General features: G+C 36.1%; 2 pseudogenes; one reads left to right on the top strand and one right to left on the bottom strand.

The window, feature by feature from the left end:
• Positions 1-21,253, bottom strand: part of LOC112320851 (keratin, type I cytoskeletal 18-like) — a 128,032-nt pseudogene extending 106,779 nt beyond the window's left edge.
• Positions 21,254-22,085: 832 nt separating this feature from the next.
• LOC112320860 (elongation factor 1-delta pseudogene) overlaps positions 22,086-24,267 on the top strand; it is an 82,347-nt pseudogene continuing 80,165 nt past the window's right edge.

Here is a 24,267-nt window from a genome sequence, read left to right as displayed (position 1 = left end):
CTGGTTACTGGCAGCTTCATCATGGCAATGTGCCCGCTCATGTATCATGTCTCACGCAGAGTGTCTTGTCTTGGCTAAACATCAAATCATTCAGGTGACTCAGCCCCTCTACAGCCCAGATTTGGTGCCTGTGACTTCTGGCTTTTCCCAAAAGTAAAATCACCTTTGAAAGGGAAAAAATATCAGACCATCACTGAGATTCAGGAAAATACAATGAGGCAGCTGATGGCGATTCCAACAAAGGATTTTGCAGTGTTTTGACCAGTAGAAGAAACGCTGGGAGAACTGTGTGAGGTCCCAAGGTGCCTACTTCGTAGGGCACTGAGGCATCATTATCCTATGTACAATGTTTCTTATACCTTGTATCTTCTTCAATAAATGTCTCTGTTTTATTACATGGATGGATACTTTCTGGACAGACCTTGTCATATATTACTTTGCCTTTCAAAGTATGCTATGTGAAAAGAAATTTCCAGGGGGAAACTGCTGGTATTCTTTAATTTTAAATTCTCATTAATTAAAGTGCTATAAGAGAAAACATCAATAATTCATTATTTTTACAGATAAAATATTAAATCTATAGAAATGAGCTTAGGCGGAGTCTAGTTCAGATGAACTATTTAATAGGTGGCTATGAGAGTAATGGCTGGTTGACATTGGGAAAAAGATACCAATAAATTGAAGAAACAAAGGACTCACAGACAGATAACAATATATGAGAAGAATAATATTCAATAATAAAAAATAATATATGACAGACATTTATAACTATTAGAAATTGCTTGACAAAAATACACTATCAATGATGGCATAAAGAAACAGTAAAATTATTGCTTTACAATTATTTACTGCTAGATAATTATTTGTGGTAAAGCAAAAATGGCTTGTTCAGTGGTTCTTCAATAAGGAAACGTTCAGATTTCTCAAACCAGAACAAGAGAGGGATGCGCGGGTGAGGTGGGGAATGTTGGGGGATGTAAGGGGGTGGGGACTTGCACCATATGCTCTAATTTGGATTTGGACAGCTTTTTGGATGTCTTTATAATAAACAGGATTTCTGCTTTTTGTCTTCATGATGTGGGGTTTACATTGCGGGGGAGACCCTTCTAGTTTAAGGAAACAAATGAAAGACCCTCTGGTTTGAGTATTTATTTTAATGAGAGGAAAATCCATTTGGATGAGAAAGGTGAAGAACAAGCAAGTTTACGCTCCCCTGATGTGCTCTATGATCACGTCTGTCTTATTCAGCTCTAATTTTCTTTGATTTTAACTCATCTGTATAACCAGCCATCTGTGAGTATTTATGTCTTTTTTGGTTATGTGCTGTCCCATTCTGGCTATCCATCAAATCCAGAACAGACTTCCCAGCAATGTTTTATACAAAATGTAGAGTAGAATGATAACTGATTAGCATTACGTGATAAATGGACATTCTTCAGCTGAAACTATAAAGTGCAAAACAGCTGAGACAACATATGAGCAGGAAATATAGTGCACAGACTGTCTCTTGGTTCCTGTTCACACAGCTAATTTTTTACAGCTACAATTCAAAACTATATACAGCTCAGTCTCTGTATATTCTATCCAACAGATATAAAAAATAGGATAGTGCCCTTTTGTCTGCACATACTTGGGGGAAGAAATGTTAATGACACATTACTAGGATGTGTTTCTAAGTGGCGAATAGAAAAAGGTAGTAGTCAAATTGCTGATTTCAAATCTGCTGCTACAATTTCTGAAGACATAGCTCCTTCCAAGGCAATGCTTTGGGACCACGTCTTGTGGTATTTTATTCTCTCAACTTGGAGTAATTTCTTGATGAATCACTGAAATGGAGAGGGAAGATTATTATACTAACAAACCCAAGCCTGCAAACTAAATGAGAAAGTGAGCCTGGGTGGAGACTGAGGAGTGAACTCCTGCTCTACCTTAGGGTCTTACTGCTCATTACCAGCTGATTGTTCCTCTCTACTGATGAATGTACTTACGTTTTCAAATCTTCCATTTCTATTCCTAAAGAAGTTACAAATCCATGTTTTTAAAATTAGGTTTCCTAATTTGAAAAGTTTATATATTTTTCATTTAAACACAGTGAGCACTGAACATCAACTGTTGAAGACATTTAACTTATAGACTGCTGGTTTTTAACCTCGATGTTAAATAGTTTTTTAAAAGCTTACAGTTGTAGAGTAGTAACAAGAGCTGACAATGAAATATGTAGAAACATATACCAAGCAACTATGAAAGTTTAAGCATATTCTTACACTACATTGTATTAATACTTTCTTAGTTGATTTATTAAATCATGAATGTATAATAGACCATTAAATCAAGTAGTAGTCTATTATAATATTTTTTCCTCAGTTAGTACTTTATCAGTTCAGCTGGAAGAATCCTGATAGATTCTCTTATTCAATTCACTCACTGCATAAATGAAAGCAGAGTCAAAGATCATGTGATGGGACCAAAGTATTAGAGCAAACTAACAATAAGCAATGCCTTGCACCTAATTGGGTCTCCCACATTTTCTTTCAGTGCTCCATTCTTTTTTTTTTTTTTTTAATACATCAAGCCTCTTAATTGTAACAATGGGAAAGGGGCTATATTATAACTTAGCTTCAATTGTTAAATCAAGTTTTTCTGTTTGCAATAATGAAACAATGGTTAAATTAGGGTTTACTTAGCACAAAGTGTGAAGACAAGTTTTCTTTTTCTTTCTTTTTTTTTTCAAATACAAGCAAAAGTTTATTTAAAAAGTCACAGAGATAGAAGAATTGAGCTGTGGAAGAAGTAAGCCATCCATGCTAGGCTGCATGGACTTAGGAAGCAACTTACGGTGGTAAAAGAACAGCCTTGGAGCTTAGAAGGAAACAAGCAAAGATACACACCTGGAGGGACGAAAGAGGGGTGGGGAAAGTTGTGGGTGTGCCAGAGAGAGAGAGAGAGAGAGAATGTGTGTAAATACATTTGAGTGACTGGGTCCTTTTGTCTTAAGGGCTTTTAGCTGTTTTCCAAAGGCTTGGGATTTTAGGGGAAGTCTCAGGGGAGGAACTCAATAGAATATGCATCAACTTCCCAGGTATGTCCTTTCAGGGTTGTAGTTTCTATTGATTGGTCGGCACCAGGTCAGGGGTTTATTAGTGGTGCGGTTGTTCCTGATGTCAGTCATGGCATTGCCCTGCCTGGGCTTGCTGCGTTTCTGGGTCTGGAGCTGAAACACAGCTGAGGCTTAGGTGTTATCTTTAGGGCTTAATGCTTAAGAGGATGGTCATGCAAGTGTTTGTATGAGTCCTATGAGTATATTTTCTGGCCCCCTTGTCCCTCCTCTAAAGGGCGTCTACCACATTAATAGCAACATGCCAGGGTAGGAAAGTTCAGGGGAGGGTCTAGATCACTTGACTGGCCATATGCAAGGGGAGGAGAGGTCACCCTGGGGATGAGGTCCCACCCTACAATACTTGTGCACCCAATTTTGCCTGCTGCTTGTCACCTGGGGTTTTCTGCCCTGATGACCTGCTGTCCCTGGCTTATCCTTAAGCAAGTAGCCTGAGGCAATACCAGGGAGCATGCTTATATCCTCATTAAAAACCCATTACTTTTAAGAACTTTGGGTAATTTTATTACAATCAGATCCTAAGAATGATTGGATCATTCTTTTGTATGATAAATACATTTTTTAAAACTTAATAAACTGCAATTCTTGTTAACTTATTTTAAGTTCCTTTTTCTTAAAAGTTGTATGGCTGAATTTATTTCAATAGCATTTTAAACCTAAGAAATTTTAAGTTCAAGTATATAGACTAACCTTTTTAGCTAATCAAAACTGGAAATATTTCAATTTAAAAAATTGCTCTGGATAATTAATATCTATTTTGCTTCAGAGATTAAACAAGTCCTATTTTTTCATCATAGTGGTCCATTTATTAATGTCTAAGATCTAATAACCATGTCAAAGCTTAAATATTTCTAATTGTTGTAATTCTTCAGTGGCCGCTGTGTATTTGCTTTGATCCCATGGAATAAATTAAAACTTAGATGATTACATCTATTTCATCAGGAAATGAAAATTCTTTTCTGTGCAACATAACGCTAACGTATTTTTGTGCATGAAGACTGTGGACAGGTAAACTCTAGCTAAATTATATGCTTCCTTTAAGGCATGACCTCACGAATTTCAGCTTGAACTATAGTAGATATTGTGCATGTTTTTGGTTTGTTTTGATTGGAGAATAATTGGTAAAGGCATTTAAAACTTTGCAATGTTTTCTACCAAAACTTTGAGGATATATTTAAGTCTGACACTTGATCTTTTAAAAAACCCATATTTAAAAATCTGTTAATATTTTCTTAAAGTATTATTTTCCCAATTTCTTTCTTTTTGTAATCTAATGAGATTTTTATTAAGCCTGTTTTCAGTTCTAAAAATATTCAAGACAATTTATTATTATGAGCTCATTGAATGAAATATATACATTTTTGTGCAGGAAAGGAGGATTGTATTCATGTTGACATTTTGTCGTTTGAGGTACCAGTTGCCTTGTGCTGCCTCAGGTCTTCCAGGCACCATATTGTAGAGGCCTCACTCTTAAGTATGATTTATCTTCTGGCCCTAACCTTTACCTCTACCACATATTTTGTGCCTCATTTCCAAAGACTACCTAATAAATCAATTTTTAATATGCTAATGACTGTAAAATATTAGGTCAAGTAAGCTTAATACCTGGTATTCATAAATAGTGCCTTAATTTAACATAGAAATCCAGTTTTATATCCATGCTAACCTTGAAGGTACACCAGGGCTGTGAGCTGCCAGATATTAAAACCCATCCTCTGCCTCTTTTGTAATATGCCCAGTCCCCACTACTAACTATAACCTTACGCTGTCTTGTGCTCTACATCCCAACCCGTTTCCAAAATCTTTGGCCACTAATATCATTAATGTCATGGATCTTACTTCATTTCTCAAGCTTAGGTTTTCATCCATAATGTGTCTCTTGTCTACATCTTTGGCTTCCCTCTTTGGCTATGATTTTTACTAGTTATTTGAACCAAAGTAGGTCTGTGTTAGGCAAGAAAGGTGAGAAAATAAATGCAAGATCAAAATAACCAGCAAAATTTTTAGAGAAATAATACAGAAAATTAAATCATAGGCTCTCACTGTTGTAATATTGTGTGGTATTAAGAATGTAAACATGTTTGAGCAATTGAGCTCATCTGCTTATGTGAAAGATTTATATTGATTTTATGGTGGCACCATGAATTAGTTGGTGATTTCATGAAATGGTTTCAGTGCCTTTTTCAGAGAAGTATAAGTAAAAATATTCCTAGAGGAATGTGTGAAGTGTTTGTCATCTCTTTTCTAAGATTACCTAACTTGATAAGCTTTAAACAATGACATTTGGTGATATTTCATTTCAATGCTTAAACTTTCACTATTACTGCTTCCAGAATCATAGTATTTTGGAATTTTGATTTTACTACAAAGCAAACTCCTAACGTTTTGTATGTAGTATTATAAAGGTTTACTTTTTTTCTAATCCTAAATTGCTTCAACTAAGCTGTACAGTTAAGTGTCTAGTGGTATAATAAACAGGTGTGAATTTCAAAGATACAGAAAAAGCAAACCTTAGATATTCCTTGCATTCCTTTCTCCCACATATTACCTGGGGCAGATGGGGTAAGAGGAGTTGCCTAAACATCGCTGTTATGTTGCCTCATTCTTTCCTCATTATTTTCTATTATTTCATAATGATCTTTATTGTTTAATACATTGCATGTTATTTTCCACCTCGTTTGTCCTCATATAAAAGGTCAGTGCATAAACAACAAAGAGACTTTTCACTGATGAATATGGGCAGCTTTTCAGTAACATGCGGGGACTAGTGTATTCTGCAAATGGATGAAAGAGCAACCCAGTACATATTTACATATGCATGTGAGTGTGAGGTTATGCCCCAAAATCTCAATAAACTGAAACCTTCCAGATCATGTACACTTAGTGAGGAAGAAGTGCTCAAAGACTGCCTTAGGTATAAGAAAGGATAAGGAATCAAAGATATTTCTGAGGTTCTGGAAGGCCGTATGCTCCTGTCCCTTCCCCTACCCTTCCCCAACTATCCACTTTTTTTTATCCACTGATCAATGCTTGCAATTCTGCTGTTATAATTTAATTTCTAATTTACAGCTTTTGGGCTTGTTAACAATAAATTATTATTATTAGATTAATATTTGGTTGGCCAAAAAGTTTGTGTTTTCCATAAAATAGAAGACACATTTTTCATTTTCACCAATAACTTTATAGATTTGGTTATTTTGATTGTGTTCACTGTCTCCTGCGTGGCACAGCACTGGTTGTTCTCAATTGATGTCTCAGTTTGATCGCTATCAACTTCAACAAGCCACTTTCGATATGTTCAGTCAGTCACACCACCGTCTCCATACACTGCACAAATCTTTTTTGCATCTTAGCTGTGTTCTTAGCTTCTCTTGAAAAAGTAAAACATAATATGCCAAAAATTTTGTGTATTTTCTTTCACCTTCAATATTGAAATGGCTATACAAAGATTCACCAATTTTGATAAGTTTTCTTTAGATGTACACTGATATGACCCCTGTCACAATGCAATCTAACAAAATTGTTTCAAATGAAGTTAAAGACAGCTAAGCACTCCTAGAGCCATCTTATGGGGGAAAAAAAAAACCCCACCAAAATCAAAAATGAAAATTGTAGCCAACACAATACCTTCTGCATAAAAGAATAAAATTGAGGACTTATTTTTAGTAGGGAGCTTATGGAATGATTATGGGAGTCTTAGAGGTCTTTGAAAAACAAAGATACTAAACATGCTTTTGTTAACATTAAGGAAATAATGAAAGGATACACACTAAGCTGTTAATACTTCTCACTGGCGTGATGGTGGAGAGGGATGGATAAATGAATTTTAACATTTATATATTTTGCATTGTCTTGTTATAATAAATATGTATGATTTTGTAATACAATGTAATAAAGAATGAAAATAAAAAAGAGATTGGGAGTAAAGAAGGCCATTAAGTGGGAAAGGACCTTTTATGGGAGAAATTGATCCTTATAGTTTCCACAGTTTTACTCAGAACTAGTCTGCGAATGCCAAAGGGTGGTTATCAGATAAATTTAATGTGGCCCATTAAAGATGATTTAGTGACCATAGTATATAGGTTGGAAGGTCCAGCTATGATGATTCTCAAAACAGACTGTATTAAAAATCATTCTGGTGGGGTAATGTAATACAATAATGATAAAATATTGAAGTTAATAAAAAACTAAAATTAAAAAAAATCATTCTGGAGTACTGCTAGTTTAGTTAGCCTCTTCTTGCATGTCATCATCTGGCACTGCAGGTACAACCCATTAGGGGGGCCTAAGTTCACTCCTGTGTAAACAACCACAACAAAACGAATAACAGAGCTTTGGCATGTAAACAGTCTTACCATTAACATAGCAGAAAAATTTGCCATGACAATATAATGTCCTTGTGAAGGATGGCAAATTTTTTACATAAACACCAATAGCATGCATATATATATTTAAAATGAGCATTAGTACTAATATTAGTACCCTAGACTCATAATCAGAATTTTAAAAATTAGACCAATTGTTAACTTTTTTGGAAGCTCATAAATAACTTTTTAAAAAAGATAGAAGTAGCCCATTTCCTCATAGTCAAATGTATGGGACTTCTTACCACATAATTACTTTGAGATATTGCCTTCTTAAATCAAGTTTATTTATTATCTTAAGGGGAAAAAGTTATAAATACACAAAAATATTTATTTACTATCCCACTACTACAACGCAGTTATTTTTATCATAACATTCACTTTGATCCTTATCCCTTTCCATATAAATTCAATTATAGTACACACAAATATATATATGTATATATATATAGTTATGTGTATAGTTATATAGTTATATACTATCTTATAATGATTCATTTTGTATTTTGAACAAATCTTGCATTTCTGGGACAAATCCTTCGTGGTTGTGATGTATACTACTTATGTTGCTGTAACAAAGTTGCCTAGTGTTTTGTTGAATATTTTGCAACCATTTTCACAAGAGATATTTTAGGAAGCCCTTAATTAACCTTTCTATAAGTAGCTTCTCAACACTGGCATTTTTTAAAGAACTCAATATTTTTAGTCTTATTTTAATGAGCAAAGCTGACATGTATATATATATATATATAATCATAAATTTGAACTATGCTTGTTCTTTATTTAGCAAGAGCCACATTTCTTATTGAACCAGACAGACTTCTAGTATTTTAGCATGCTTTAGAACCATTGGGATTTAGTTTTCTTCTTCATTCCTGAGCAGGTCAGACATCGTTACTGTGTTTATCCAGTATTTCTATCTTGTCATTTTATCCTTACTTTGGATTTTCTTTCTAATTTTTGTCAGAGACTCAGAACATGTTAGAATGTGTTTTTATAGATCAGCCCATCTTATTTTATTTTTGCTGGAATAACCTAGCAATATTATCTTACTCATTAAAAATTACTAAAGTTGATCCTGCATGCCCTCTACATAGTTTCTAACATACTGGTGTGTTCACGTTTGCTTTTCTGAGGAAAAGAAAGTGTGCAGGAATTCTTTAGTGTTCTTCTGCATTATTTACACTGCAGTGATGTTTCAAATTAATCCACTGACAGAAGAAAACCCTCTTTAGTTGCATTGAAAGAATAAAAAGTAAAAAATCATATCTTTTATGATATTTACTTTGCATGAAGTTACTTTCTAATTCTTCTGAATCATATTAAAATACCAGAAGTCCCTCTGCTTCAATAAGAAATCTCGTCCTTGCTCATTAAAGAACAAACCTATTTCAAGTGTGTTAATCTGTAATTCTGTTTATTTTGTACTCTCATTACTTGCTTAGGTACTAATATCCCAAATGGGACAGGAATGCTTGAGCCAGAACTGTGACAGCAAAATATGTCATGGAAAAAAAAGAAGAAGAGAAAGAAGAGAAATATGCTGCACTTTTCAAGGGGCGAGAGGTGGAGCATGAAGATGGGAGTTGGCGGCAGAGTTTTCTTTGCTTGAAGAGTATCTTGCAAACCCTGAGTATGTATACTCTCAGTGCAGTTGTGAGAAATGGCTCTGCTCTACTCTGGGGGCTAAAAGCCTCCCAGTTTTCTGAAAAAAGATTTCCCATGCATAAATAAATGAATGCCATGAAAAAAATATGTCAATGGAAATACGATTTACTCCTGCAAAGTGTAACAATAGATACGTTTTCCCAATTTCACCATTCAAATAAAGGGATTAAAACAAAAGAACACTGTCAGTGGAAACCAGAATGTAAAAAAGTTGTCAATAATAGCAGTAGTAAATCTCTAGGAGAACAATGGAAGGCTTAAGTCTATTTTTTTTAAGTGGTAGTTTCCCAGCCTGGCCTCTCTCTTTCCTTTAAAGTATCTACAAGTAACTGGTAGAAGAAGTTCTAATGGAACAAGAGAGAGAAAGATTGGGAAATGCCTGTTATATACATATTTGCCTGTGGGGGGCACCACCCACAGGGCCCCCCCTGACCGCCATGGGTGAGAATAAGTCTACCAAGACATGATCTGCTTGGGGAGGAAAGGTGGCTGATCTCTCAAAGGAGAAGGGCCAGGAATCTGTTCCTCAATGGGCTTTTATTGGGTTTAATTTGCATAGGAATACAGGGCATATATGTAAAGCTCATCAATCATTGTCAGGCAGAAATGATCAAATAATAGATAACATTCAAAGAACACTGAGGGCTTATTCTGAGTCAGGGTCAGATAGTTAAAGGGCTATGCAATTTGGGGGGATAAACTCATTTCATGCATGGACACTTATGTATTCTGTCTTAGGCCTGATTGCCTAGGGAACCTGCTCTTTCCAGCACAGGGCCGCACCCACCTGTGGCATTGTTTCAGGCTTAAGGCATTGTTTCAGACTTCCATCAGGGAAGGTAAGTAAGGCAGCCAGGAGATTAGGAGTCTCCTTGCAGACAGAATGAGGACTCAGGCTATGTCAAAGCTGGGGGAAAACGGTCCATCACACCCTTTTTCTATAGCCCCCCGAGTCCTTCCCTGAGGGACCCTTCATAACCAAGCTTGTCTTAGGTCGCCCCTTCTTTGAGGAATCTTGTCTGTTATTGGCTAACCGGTCATCTGCCCTGGGGCCAAGCAGGGTGAAGTGAAAGCGGTCAGAAGCAGTACCCCTACAAGGAAGATAAGCTTTGTCTCCTTAATGGCTTATGGTCCCAAGGTCTTTTTACTCAGCCTTAGCCATGAGGGGTTACAGTTTCTGAAACCAGGCGGGGTGGTTCCCAACATTTGCCTACTCGTTATTTTACAGTTTCCCTGGCTAATTTCATTTTTCCAGTTATTATTTTTATTCTATAGAATTTTTTTTCTCACTTTACTTCTGAAAATGCTCTTGTTAGGTCAACAATGACATTATTCAATGTAGTTCACACTTTCCACTCAATGTTATTTAATCTCTACCACATTTAATGCAGCTGATTCCTCTCTTCTTGAAATCCTTTCCTTCCTTGACTTCCAAGCCTGTATTATTTCTTGGTCTCTTTACTCTCATTTACAACTTCTCGATCTCTTTCTGACTTTTTTTGTCTTACGTTCTTTAATCATAGAATACTGAAAAGTCTCATCCTTCATTCTCTTCTCCTCAAAATTCACCTGGTTGTCTGAAGCTAGTGACCCCCAAATTGCAGTGCTTAGACTGAACATTCTTTCTGTGCTCCATACTCTTATTTTCAATAGTCTTTTTGATTATTCTCAATATTCTCTTCTCAATAATAAATGCTATCTTATAGCTAACATTGAACATTTCAACATTCCAAATCTGCCTCTTTTTGTATTGATTGCTTTGTTGAATGGCACTAATCTCTAACAAATCATCCACCTTAGAAGTATATTTAGCCTACTGTTTACTACTCATTTTCCACATCCAGTCACTACCCAGGCCATGCTGAGTCTCTCTTCTTTAATAATTCTTAAATTAAATCTCTTCCTTCCTTCACTGCTATGATTAAAATAAACTCTCTGTTAAAAAAAATAATGAAATATAAGGAGTGGGATTGAGGAGGAGTAAAGCAGAGAAGGAAAGAGAATCAGTCAGTGGACACAATACCTAGCTGGCTAAGTGTGACTGCTAAACCTTGAGAATGCGTCCCGTGAGAAGTCCTATAACCCAGAGTTAAGGGCTGGGAAGGAGACAGGTTAAGGAAATGGTGGATGAATTTATCAACTTGATCCCATATTCTGTTGGTCAAAACTGGTCCAAGGGCTTTATAGCATCACCCATTTGGGTTACACAAAAGTGGGTATCTACTGGGACTGCAAAAGTCAACACATAAGTCTCAGGACTAGAAGCACAAGGCATGTGACCAGACAAGGCCATGTGAGAAAGTGCTGCCAGATTATAAACACCTGAGGTCAGACAGAGCCACGCAGACAGCTAGCCAAGCCTAAAAGGATCTCAAGTGTTGCATCAGAGGTGTCTAACACACTTTCTCTTTTACCCCTTTTAAACCTCATCTAGCCTATTTTCTGCAAAGAAAAGCCTGATACTTTAAATTGCAAATCCAGCCAGTCCAGTGTTACAGTTTTTCAGTGATTCCACAAAACTTATATGACAATTTTTAAAATTCTTAATATTGAATACAAGGGATTCTTACTTATCTTTGCAGCATTTGGAATATTTATATACATTTCTCCTAGGAGGCAACCATAGGAAATGGCCAATATTTTATGCCTGTTTGTTGACTTGTGGATTCCTCTGTTGAGGAGTCTCATATTTATCACTTACAGTGGCTCAGCTGTGACTTTTTATGTGATACCTTCTCTGCTATCTCTTGACATAACTAAGCAGTGTTTTCCCTAAACTTCTCTAACTTGTGGCTTATAGTCAAATGCAGCGCACAATAAAAATGGCTTAAGAATTTACATGTATGGGGTAGAGTTTGCTTTCTGTTCACTTTAGTATTATCTAGGATTAGCAAAAAATCTACAACATACTAAAATGTACTTCATAAGGTAGGTTTTATGAATGAATAAATCTTATATTTGCCTCTGCAAAAATCACCTTATTTTGAATTTCAATCTGCAATAATCACCCTGTGCCTTATAAGTCATACACATTTATCACATTTATGTGCTTTTTGTGTAGTATTTACCAGTTATTTGCTTCCAGTTGATCCATTTGTGTTCCAATGTTTTGATTCTTCAGCTGGATTTTAAACTTTTATAGAATAAGATGCAGTGAGACTTCTTGGTGTTTTTCACAACATTGAGCACAGAAAATAAGCTCAGTAGTCACCATTGAATTCATTCAACAAGTGATTGAATAAAGCCAGTATTTCATTTTCATTAGAAGTTTTACTCAAATTGTTCTGTCTTTTTTAATTTCAAGAGTTTGAACTGAGTCAAAGAACAACTGTTTTCCAGTTCTTTTTTATCCCAGTCGTTCTGCTTTATTCCACTTGTGAGTTGGTGAGATTAGCTCTGAAACATCATGAGCAGTTTCTTCCACACTGTAGGAGGTTTTTAGGTGTTGAGCACAGTTTACCACTACAATAAAGAGAACTGCCGCAGTGTTTCCATAACCCCGGGGTGAATCCAGAATTTAAGGGTCTATGTAATAATTGATGAAAATTAATAACTATTACAGCATTGTAGGACTGAGTTATTGCTCAGGGATTTATTGTGCATAGTATCTGCACACACATGAAAGATAAACTCTCAATATTTGTGATAAAGTGAAGATATCATCACATTCTCTTTCTGAATCAATTTATAAAGAATTTGTATTCTTTTCACTTTAGTATATAGAAGAATATGAAAAAGTATCTCTAGAAAAATTCATACGTCTGATGTATGAGAGAGAAGCAGGGCTAATTTAAAGAATTAGTTCTCTTTACAAAGTGGGGCCAGTAAATATGAATACACATACTTTATTTTTTAAATTTTTATTGTATTTTTGCATTACCATTTAGCCCCTTATACCCTCCCCCCTGCCACCTGCCCCCCCCGCCCCCGGCAAATCACCAACTGCTGTTCATGTCCGTGAGTTCATTTTCCTTTTGGCTTAATCCCTCCACTCCCTAACCACCCCCCCCACCCCCGCATAGCTATCATCCTGTTCTCTATGAGTCTGTTTCAATTTTGCTTGTCAGTTCAGTTTGTTCATTTGATTCCACATATGAGTGAAATTTTATGGTACCTGTCTTTCTCTGACTAGCTTATTTCACTTAACATAATATTCTCCAGGTCCATGCAAACTGTCGCAAAGGGTAAATATTCCTTTTTTTAAGGCCTAGTAGTATTTTATTGTGTAAATGTCCCATAGTTGTTCGTTTTATCTACTCATCTGCTGATAGACATTTGGGCTGCTTCATATCTTGGTGATTGTAAATAACGCTGCAATGAACACAGAGGTGCTTATGTTCTTTCAAATTAGTGTTTTGGGTTTCTTCAGATATATTCCCAGAAGTGTGATTGCTGGGTCAAAAGGCAGACAAGACTAAATTCAAAATGGATTAAAGACTTAAATATTAGACCTGAATCCATAAAAATCCTAGAGGAAAATATAAGCAGTAAAATCTCAGTTATTATTCAGAGCAATGTTTTATCTGATGTATCTCCCAAGCAAGGCAAATAAAATAAATAAATACATAAATAAATGGGACTACATCAAACTAAAATGTTTTGGCACAGCAAGAGAAACCATCAAGAAAAAAAAAAAAAGAAAACCCATGGAATGGAATGGGAGGACATATTCACTGATACATCTGATAAGGGGTTAATAACCAAAATTAATAAAAAACTTAACAAAACTCAACATCAAAAAAGCAAACAATCCAATTAAAAAATGGGCAAAGGACCCAAATAGACATTCTCCAAAGAGGACATACAGATGGCTAATAAACATATGAAAAGATGCTCAATGTCACTAATCATCAGAGAAATGCAAATTAAAACCACAATGAAATAATCACCTCACATTTGTCACAGTGGCCATCATCAATAAATCAACACACACCAAGTGCTGGTGAGGATGTGCAGAAAGGGGACCTTTTGCCCTGTTGGGACTGCAGATCGGTGCCACCACTGTGGAAAGCAGTATGGAGACACCTTAAAAAATTAAAAATGAATAAGCATACTTTAAATGTTTTTCTATGTATAGTAGCAACTACTTTAATTATTTAGAAAGATACTTTGCAAGTTAAAGGACATACGATACCTAAAGTAAAGTTCATGAGCCCTGAGATTAATTAATGAAGCTATTGTTGTGTTTTTAAAGTTACATGTTAGAAATAGGAAGAATGATTTTTAAAGAGGATAATTTTTTTCTCTTTCTTGCTTTTGTGCTAATATATGTCAAACAAATAAGAAACTTTCTCTTCCACATTATCTCTTTCCTGCTGTATTTTCTTGTTTTCCCTTTGTCTTCTGTGAGGAAAGGATTGATTTAGGCAGCTTATAGAGAATAGGGCATGAAAGGCTATCAGAAAAAGAAATCATTCTCTTCTAAACTCTGAATTTATTCCAATGTATCATGTTTAGATTATTTGTTTTTTTAATTAATTATTTTTATAATTATTGCCTTAGGACATGCTTATAGATTTTAGAGTGAGGGGAAGTGAGGGAAAGAGAGAGGGAGAGAAACTCCATGTGAGAGAGAAACACTGATCTGTTGCCTCTCACATGCGCCCCAACACGGATTGAACCTGCAGCTGGACATGTGCCCTGCCTGGGAGTCGATCCCTTCAGTCTCTAGGATCACACTCCAACCATCTGAACCATACTAGCCAGGGCATAGTTTATTCATTTACTAGTTTTTTAATAACTAACTGGTTATTCATTTATCATTATCTTTTGATAGTTCCGTATATGCAGGTGGTTATTTCTTTCATTTGTTTTCTTTATCAGTCTTATAGTTTAAAGCAGTGATTTTCAATCTGTGTGCTACAAGAATTTTTAAAATATGCAATACCTGACTGTTTAGCCAGGGGTACTGACCTCTTTTCCCTTAGATGCTCAAAGAAAAAAATGCAATTGCCAACACAACAACAGCCATCTGATATGAATGAATCAAAATCATACCTATTTTTTGTCAGATTGGAAAAAATATAACATATTTTTGGTGTACTGCAGAATTTTAGTAATTAGTTTATATGTGCCATAATATGAAAAAAGTTGAAAATTGCAGGCTTAGAGAAAAGAACTGGAAAAGAATCTGGAAGTCCATGCCAATATTTTAATCAAGGAATAGGTAGCACTGCCTGAGATTGCAAAAAAAGCCTAATACAAAGTATGTCATTAAAAAAATGGTTTTTAGTTAATGTTGGAAGGCTATGCAAACATTTTCACCTCCACAACTATTAAACATTAGCAGAAATTTCTCTAGTCATATCCTGACTATAAACTAAAAGACTTGTAATTGTAACGGCCCTCATTGATGAAGAGGTCCACGTTGGAATTTTAAAAATATATGTGTATTGCAACATCCATATGAAAAATAATTAAATGGTAATAATTTAATTTGAATGATTTAATAAAATAAAAACAGAAATGAGTATCAGGATGGGAATGAATCCTGTCTGACATATTTTATCAAAATGTGTTGAAAGAAAATCATTAAAAATATGTAATACAGAAGTCATTGAATTTAATTCAACTAGATATGTTTCCAATTGGTAAGTAATTACTTCTGAGGCCAGGTATGGAAATTAAAGAAGAAAAAAGGTGAATACATTATTAAAAGAAACAAACAATGCTGACCTAAAATAAAATGAACCTGAATTATCTTAGAGGGACCAATGGAACCACATAAGCAGTAAAAAGCAGAAGGGAAAGGCAGGAGGGCCCGTCAGAGGTATCTCGGAAAGGGCCGGCAGAGAGATCTGAAGCAGGAGAGGACTCAACCCATGGTTGCAAGGAGACCATGTAGAAAGCATCGGAAGAAACATGAGGGTCTATAAGAGCAGAGTCACTCCCAGGAAACAGCCAGTGAGGAAATAGTCACAGAGAAAATCTCCCAACGACCTGAATAAACTCAGACAAGCAGATTCTCCCCAGAGTTTTTCAATGAGTCCCACTGACCCAATACATGAATTTCATATTCTTATGAAACCTGGAGCAGAGAAACCAGTCAAGCCAGCCAGGATTCCTGAATTAAAAAGAGTTGACACAATAAAATTTGCTTACCTGAAGCTGCTGAACAAACAAAACAAAACAGCAGCTGCAACAACAGTAAAACATTTGTGTGAATTCCATTTCCCGGTGCGCTGTGTCAATAATATATAAACTGGCACTTGTATAGTTAATCTCTTGCATCTCTGAAACCTATTGTTTGGAAATAATTCCAAATAAAAGCCCACAAGATAATAGATGAAGACAGAATTGAATAATTAGGTCTAAATATGAATGAAGCTTCATATTGTATACTTAAAGTCTAAAATTATACGACAACAACTGCCATTGGACCATAACCTTAAAATCAAGACATGCCAGGTCTTCCTATTCCTGACCCATCAGTGCGTGGGGTACAGTTTTCTATTCACAGAAAACTTCTTGTGAATTGTGGATGCCTCTAATCTTTTTGTGTAGATAGCCCTTACATTTATTTTAATATTTAAATTATTTTACATTTTCATTAGCCTAATTAATTCTGTACATAGACTTTATATGAGCATAAATGAACCATTTATAAGCCACATCGATTTTTTTCTCGGTCACAATCATAGATATGTCTCCAGAGCCATGTAACGGGGTTATTATTGCACACTTCCTATGCACTAACATTGTCTGATTGAGGAGAATGTGGCGATAGCTGCAGGACAGAAGTCAGCCTGATTCTTCCTCTGCTAACACTCTACCCTTCACTAGTCTTTATCATACATTGTTTTCAAAGGTTTCCATGACACACAAATGTTACAGTGAATGCCTTGGCAAAGACATTTGTCAGAATCTTTGATTATCGAAGGACTCGAAAATAATACTTTTAACTCTGCTCTCTGCATTGACACACTTGTGTCTAGTCATCATATTGGCATATGCTCTAAAACATAAAGTCTCCAGTAAAAATTCCTTAATTTCCTCTTCCAAATCTTTTTTTTTTGCTTTAGAATCCCATCTCAATAAACAGCAACACCATGTAATTATTTAAACCATACGCATTTTTCCTTTTTTATTCATTCATTATCCAATCCACTTCCTCAAATACATGTTTGATATGTATCCATTTTTTTTCACTTCTGCAGCTACTATTTTAGTTTCAACCACTCTCATCTCTCACCTGGAGAGTTCGGAACTGTTCTCATTAGTCCCCCTAATTCGACACTTGCCAGCCCTTTCCTCCCCACCACAGCATTCAGAGTGACATTTAGAAACCAAAATTAGGTTGTCATTTTCCTCTTAAAAACTCTACAGATTATTTCATATTGGATTTAGAATAATGTTCAAACTCCTTATGGTGGCTTTTCAGGCTCTACTTACGCTGGTTCCTGAATAACTCTCTGACTTTCCTTCCTACTTCTTTTGCCCTTTGTTGAATTTGGCCCCGTTAAACTTCTTCCTGTTCTTCAACTGTAACAAATTTGTTTGGATTTCACTCTATAAATATTAGCTCTTCAGAGACCATCCCTCACTATCCTGTCTAAAGTAACTTCATTCTGTACCCATTGTTTGAATTCATTTTCATTAAAGTACTCTAATTTCTGATTATGCCTTTTAATGCATTTTTTACCTCTGCCCCCTGGAATACAAATTCCACATACTATCCACATTATCTTTGTTTTCCCTGCCATGTTCCCAGTTCTTCTCACACCATCAATCATGTGGTAGTTTTCAATAATATCTGGTAAGAAAATGGATCAATATTCTTGGAATGAATCTCTGTGAGTGAAATCCCTGGTTCAAATGGTATAAGTTTATGTCGTTTTGTAAAATAAGAGTTACATTTCTTTCATAAATATTATCTTAACTTTTAATTCAATGAATGAGAGTGTCTTTTTTTAAACACACATCAAATAAAAGGAATTTAGTTAAAAAGAAATACTGCCAACTTATTGGGTAAAAAATATCTTGTACATTTTGAATTTTTTGTTACTATTGAGATTGAATTATGTATTACTTATTTTTGAGGTGTTTCTTAATTTTGGTTGAATATAAAAATTTCTTTGTAGGTTAAAAACCACAATAATATCTAATTCACATTTGTAAAAATTCTGATTTAATTTGTTGAAAGTGGGCCCTTGTATTTTTTTAAAAAGAACTTCCAGGGTTAATGATCTCTAGTCAGGGTTGAAAACCACTGAAATTCATGAATAAGTATTTTGTGTGCTTATCCATGCAGCTTCAGAATTGAGCCTCCTTCTATGAAATTGGGAGAATAAATACTGGTGAAATGACCTATCAGAAGATCTTCATAATTTCTTTCCATTCTTTTTATGTGTGACAATTATTAAGCTATTGTCTCTCAGCTTCAAACTTACTCTTTCATACTCTAGTTTTCAATGCTAAGACTGGCATATTACAAAACATGTTTTCTCCTTTGCCAGCTGATTCCTGTCAGGTTCTTCCAGTGGTGGGAAGGGGTTGTGCCACAGGAATACGGGAGGCTTGGAGGCAAAAGACATTTTCTACTCCTGTCAGCATCTGCTATGCAGCCCTTCTTCCCCTAATGGCAGCAGTTTGCCACAGCTGAAGCATATATTCCAACCTATAGTGTTCCCAGATATCAGAGAACCGGACTCAGCAGAGACATTCTCTTCCAATTCTAAATCCCAACTCCTTACCGTCTCTCCTCTGACATCCTGAGGCTCCAATTATACCCAAACCGTGTCCCCTTATCAGAGGATCTAAGTTCCGGTTCCATAGGGTCCCTTACTCCAAGATTCTGCACGTCAGTCCTTCCAACCTTGTCCTTTTGTTCTCCCAGTGCTGGATTAGCATCTGCTTCTGCAGCTACTAGTTCATGACAGTTCAGTGTCTGTATTTTCCTTTCAGCTCTCTCACACCTGCTTAACAATTATGCACATTAAACTCACTCTGTTAACATAATGTGTGTGGTCTCTATCTAACTGGATTCTGACTAACAAAGTAGGACTGAATCATTGACATTGGCTAGTTAAAATGTCTAAGGTATAGAAAAGGCTGCATTTTGGTTTCTAATGGAACCCTTAGAGCTAGGGCAGGAAAAAGTTAAGTGGCTTTAATTTCAACTCTTTGGTAAAAACAAACAAATAAGCAAAAAAAAAAAAAAAAAAACCAACCCACCCTTTTTTTATTATGGTGATCTCATTCTAGCCACACATTCATATATTCTGGAATTGTCTGGTGAAGTCCTTTGTTGCAGACCAGATAGACGAATGAGTGGCATATGTTGAAACAGTGTGCAGTACGGAAGGAAACATGAAGAGATTATAACATTAAAAAAGGAATCAGTTGCGTGGGCGATTCCCAAACTCATATGAGTATGTTTAATTTCTATTTGTTTCTTCTTCTTTTTAAACATTAAAATATGTATTTTTGCCTTACTTACTTGATGTATTTTTTGACAGAATAGGAAACCATCTAGCTAAAAATATTTTGAGAAATACAAATTACTACACTAAAAAATTAATGAAATTAAAAAAATTAAATTGTGTATAAGAACAGGTCTATGCACAGTACTAACCTTTTGTTGACCGTTTAATCTCTTCTCACCTCAAATTCAAGAACTACAAATGCAGTCTTATTTAGCTTCTCTCCCTATTGGAATGCATAAAGACGTTAGTACACAAAGAATTACTATTTGATGTGGTAGTCTCTGGAAGTAAGGGACTTTGCCTCACTTTCTCATTAAAATTCTTTGAATGCTACACTCTACAGCATGGGGGAAAGTGTTTTGTCATGGTCACGATCACTGATACATACCAAACACTGAGTAGGGGCTCAGAAATCTGTACAGCAACTTCCAGGAAAAGACTGATATGATATGTGAATGCTTAGATCCAAAATCAAGTACAAACATAATGAAATTGAAGTACTTTGTAAGATAATTGGCCCATAATAAACATTGAAAAAATAGTAAGCCCTGGCTGGTGTGGCTCGGTGGATTGAGTTCCAGCCTGCAAACCAAAAGGTCACTGGTTCAATTCTCAGTCAGGGCACATGCCTGGGTTGCAGGCCGGGTCCCCAGTGGGGGGTGTGCAAGAGGCAACCACACACTGATGTTTCTCTCCCTCTCTTTCTCTCTCTTCTCTTCTCTCTACAAATAAATAAAATCTTAAAAAAAACAAAACAAAAATAAAAAAATGTTAAAAAGTTTGTAATACTATTAACATCTTCTTCTTATTTGAAGAAATACTAATATGCCAGTGTGGCAGTTTTAACTCTCTCATCAAGGCTGGGCAGGTGGGACAATATAGTAACGTCTAAGGACCCGAACCTAAAATGTCAACTGTCCCATCAAGACATTATTACCTTGGTTCTCCGATTTTGAAACACAGCCTTTTCTTTTTCTCTTAGAAAAGATCAAAGAGTATAAGCTGTCAAATGCTTCTGTGACATCCTGAGAGTTTGAGAGTCCAAACATTTAGAAGGTGCCTTTGTGCATTATTTTATGTCCTTCCTGCTTCTGAGAATTGGCCCTGGGTATCTGCAGGGGATACCAGCTGTGGCTGCACCAAATGGAGCCACAGGAGGCTCCAGTGGAAACATAAAAACTTTCCATTTGGGGCACACATTCTGTACCTTTGCCAGAAATTGTGCCAGGAAAATTAAACAAAAACTAATCTAATTGCAATATTGTCTATAGCACACCAAATACAGGGAAAAGTCCTCATAACCTCAGCAGAAAATATTATTTATTGAATTTGTGACAATCCTGGGCTTTTCCTCATGTCAACCTTTATAGCCTGATGACACAAGGACAAGTATGGCCTTTATAGCCATACTTGGGTGAGAATCTTTTCCAAACAAGAGGAATTTACAACAGAACAAGACACCTGACATCCTCTGCCCCTTCGTGCCAGATGAGTCTGAAAACCCTACTGTTGCCATTCTCTTGTTTGTGTTACCTTCTGCCTCCATTCTGAGGAGGCACTGATAGCAACAAGCCCCTGTTATAGCAGTTGTCTTGGCACGAACACTCAGATATTCTATTCTCTGGCTGCTCACTCTGACTATTGGCAGACAGAGGATGAACAGGCTGCAGAATCAACCCCATTAGTGTCAACCTAATCCCCTGTAATGGGATCCACACTGGCCAAGATCAGGCACCATTACCCATCCCCACACTCATGTAGTATGTCTTAGCCTAGCACAATATCGAGTAGTTCATGGAAGGGATGATAGCATTGCATTTACCACCACCTTTTGAAGAAAACCAGAGCAATGCCATTGGGAGTTTGGTGTGGCATGCACAAAGACTGGGGAAAAATCTGTGTTTTTGTAGTGAAGGGAGATTATTCAGATATGTTTACATACATATTCCCAGATGTACTTTTTAAAGAACAATGTTCTTAGAGCTACTGCTATTATAGTGGCAATATTCAAGAGAAAATATTATAAGCTTCTTGAGTAGAATTGTGTATGTGTATATGTTCGAGGGTGAGAGAGGCAGAGACAGAGAGAAAGAATGATAATGAACACTTGTAACACACTTTTATCAGACAGGGACAGCAGGAGGAGAGAGCAAGGCAGAAATTTAATTAGTGTTTGCTGGGGATGGATGCTTTGAGACCGGCAAGAGATTATACATAACATTTCTGATTATTAAAAGTCCTTAGAATCTTCTATGGGGTGAGAAATTCAGTTTTTAGAGTAAGTTAGGTTTTAAGAAAAGAGGATGATCTTGAAGAACTTTTGCAGCCCTTTACCATAGGGTTAAAATTGTTTTTTACAGCCCACTAGACATTTTTGTCCACTTCTTCTTCCTTTCTGGTTCAGGTCATTTTGAGCATCAGAATACACCAGAACATATAGAAATCTGTGCTTTTGACAATAATACACAGCAGCCAAAGTCTAAATATCAGCAGAAAAGTAATAAATCACGTTGAATGTTGTTTACCAAGGACATTGGCCTTGCATCCCCAAAATACAAGGGACACAGAACAACAGAAAGAGAAGCATCAGAGGAGGAACAGCTTGCTTCTGGAATCTTCAACAATGACAGTCATAAACCCTTGGAATTTCCCCCTTCTGTTTATGAAGCTACGATGATCCTTGCTGACAAACTCCAGGAAGCCCTGGACCCCTTCTGGTTCAGCTGCTCCTCGATGCAACACCTGTGTATGTACCGGTGGGCCTAAAAATAGCAAGAGCCAAAGCTACATGGAAATCAAAAGCAAACCCTGTAGTGCTCACAGTTTGCGTTTCTATCTAACTTCTTGTTAGGACACCCACTTACCATATTTTAGAGGCAGCTGCAGCATTGCATTCCAATTTCTTTCCGTGAAAGTTACTTTTTCCTTTAAGAATTTAAAGTTTCGGAGAACTGAGTCCTATTTGCCTAAATGTTAGGGTCATGCGGTCTTCCTCTGGAAACTTCACATATTAAAAGTTTTTAATTGGGAGACATTGGAATGCTGGACAGACCAAAGTTTCTGTAATTAAAAGTAACCGAGGTTCTCAGTTTGAGACTTCTGACCTCAGAGGGAAGAGCCACAGAATATACTGGAAACATCCATTTACCTTCCAATGCCTAATCGTGGTTACTTAAACCTGGAAGAATAGAAAGAGAATTCTTGATTCTAGTGAAGCATATACTCAGGACCTGTAGGGAGAGTCCAAATATCCTTGTTGTTAGTATTTGTCCCTGGAGTTTAGGATCATTTCAGCTATGACTCCACTGAATTCGGGTCATTGGTTGAACAAGTGGATGTAAAAGAAGTTTTAATTTCTAACAAATCTTCCCCTTTTAGCATGAATGTATGGATATCAAAGGTCTGAACACTATAAAAAGATTTTACTAGAGACTTTTATTTTCAACTGCAACAGCCGTTTCTTTTTATAAAAATGCTGCATTGTCCATCTGGAATTCAGCTTTGGGATAAGAACTTTGAAAGAATCACAGGCTCACGAGCAGATTGTATTTTCCTTTACCGACCACCAAGCGCGCGCGCACACACACACACACACACACACACACACAAAATGGCACCCTCTCCCAAACTTCAGAACAACGAAGATGCTCTTTAGGTCATCCCCCAAATGATATTTAAAAGGCAAAGATGGTTTTGGAAACTGAAGATGCCTGAAAGTAGTGTCATGCTGACAGAATACGACTAAACTACATGTAACCCTACTCTTGACGGTAGTCTCAGTACTTACTTTCTATGACATCATAAATGCAGAAATGAGAAACGTTTCACTATGAATAAGCTGACCTGAAAGGACATTGTGAAATACTCCATAGCCATGTTTTCTCTTTCTGTGTAATTATAATTAAAGGGAATTTGGGCCACAGACAGACATTTCTGATTTCTTATTGCATATATTATTCAAACAAAATGATATTAGATTTATTTTCCATGTGTAATCTAATGTAACATTTTAGAGATTGTTCCATGTTGTTGACTGAATCAGAAGCTTACTTTTTAAACTTCTTACTGGTAGTATAATGTATGCATTTACCACCTAATTGTTCATTCACTTGTTGGACATTTCAGTAGTTTCTAGTATGCGACCGTTATGAATAAAGCAGCTTTAAACATGTTTTGCACAACTCCTTTTATGTATGGATGTCCTCGGGCATAGGGTAGGCGATGAAATAGTTTTCCAAAGTAGTGTCACTTTATATTTAAACACAAATTTGAGTGTTTAATTTTGATGGAGATCAATTTACCCTTTTTAAAAAATGGTTATAGCTTTCAATTGCCTCTCAAGAAAACCTTTGTATACTCCAATGTTATGAAAACATTCTCATGTGGGTTCCACTGAAAGTTGCTGTTTTTAACTTTTATGGTTGGATCTGTGATCAATTTCAAATTACCTTTTGTATATAGTATGAAGTAGCTTTTGCAGTTTACCTTATTATCCAGTTGCTCCAGTATCATTTGTTGATTTCCCTTCCCCGCTGAATTGCACTGCATCTCTGATGGAAACCGCATTTCTGCAAGTTTTACTTCTGAGCCCTCTATTTAGGTCTAATGAATTATTTTTCTCTCCTTACACCAATACTACACTGGTTGACTGCAATACCTTTTTAGGCAGTGAAAGTCATACACACACACACACACA

This window comes from Desmodus rotundus, chromosome 4 (genome assembly GCF_022682495.2).
Source record: "Desmodus rotundus isolate HL8 chromosome 4, HLdesRot8A.1, whole genome shotgun sequence".
NCBI lineage: Eukaryota > Metazoa > Chordata > Mammalia > Chiroptera > Phyllostomidae > Desmodus > Desmodus rotundus.
Note: the sequence above shows the minus strand (reverse complement) of the source record. Positions and strands in the feature narration are given on the sequence as shown.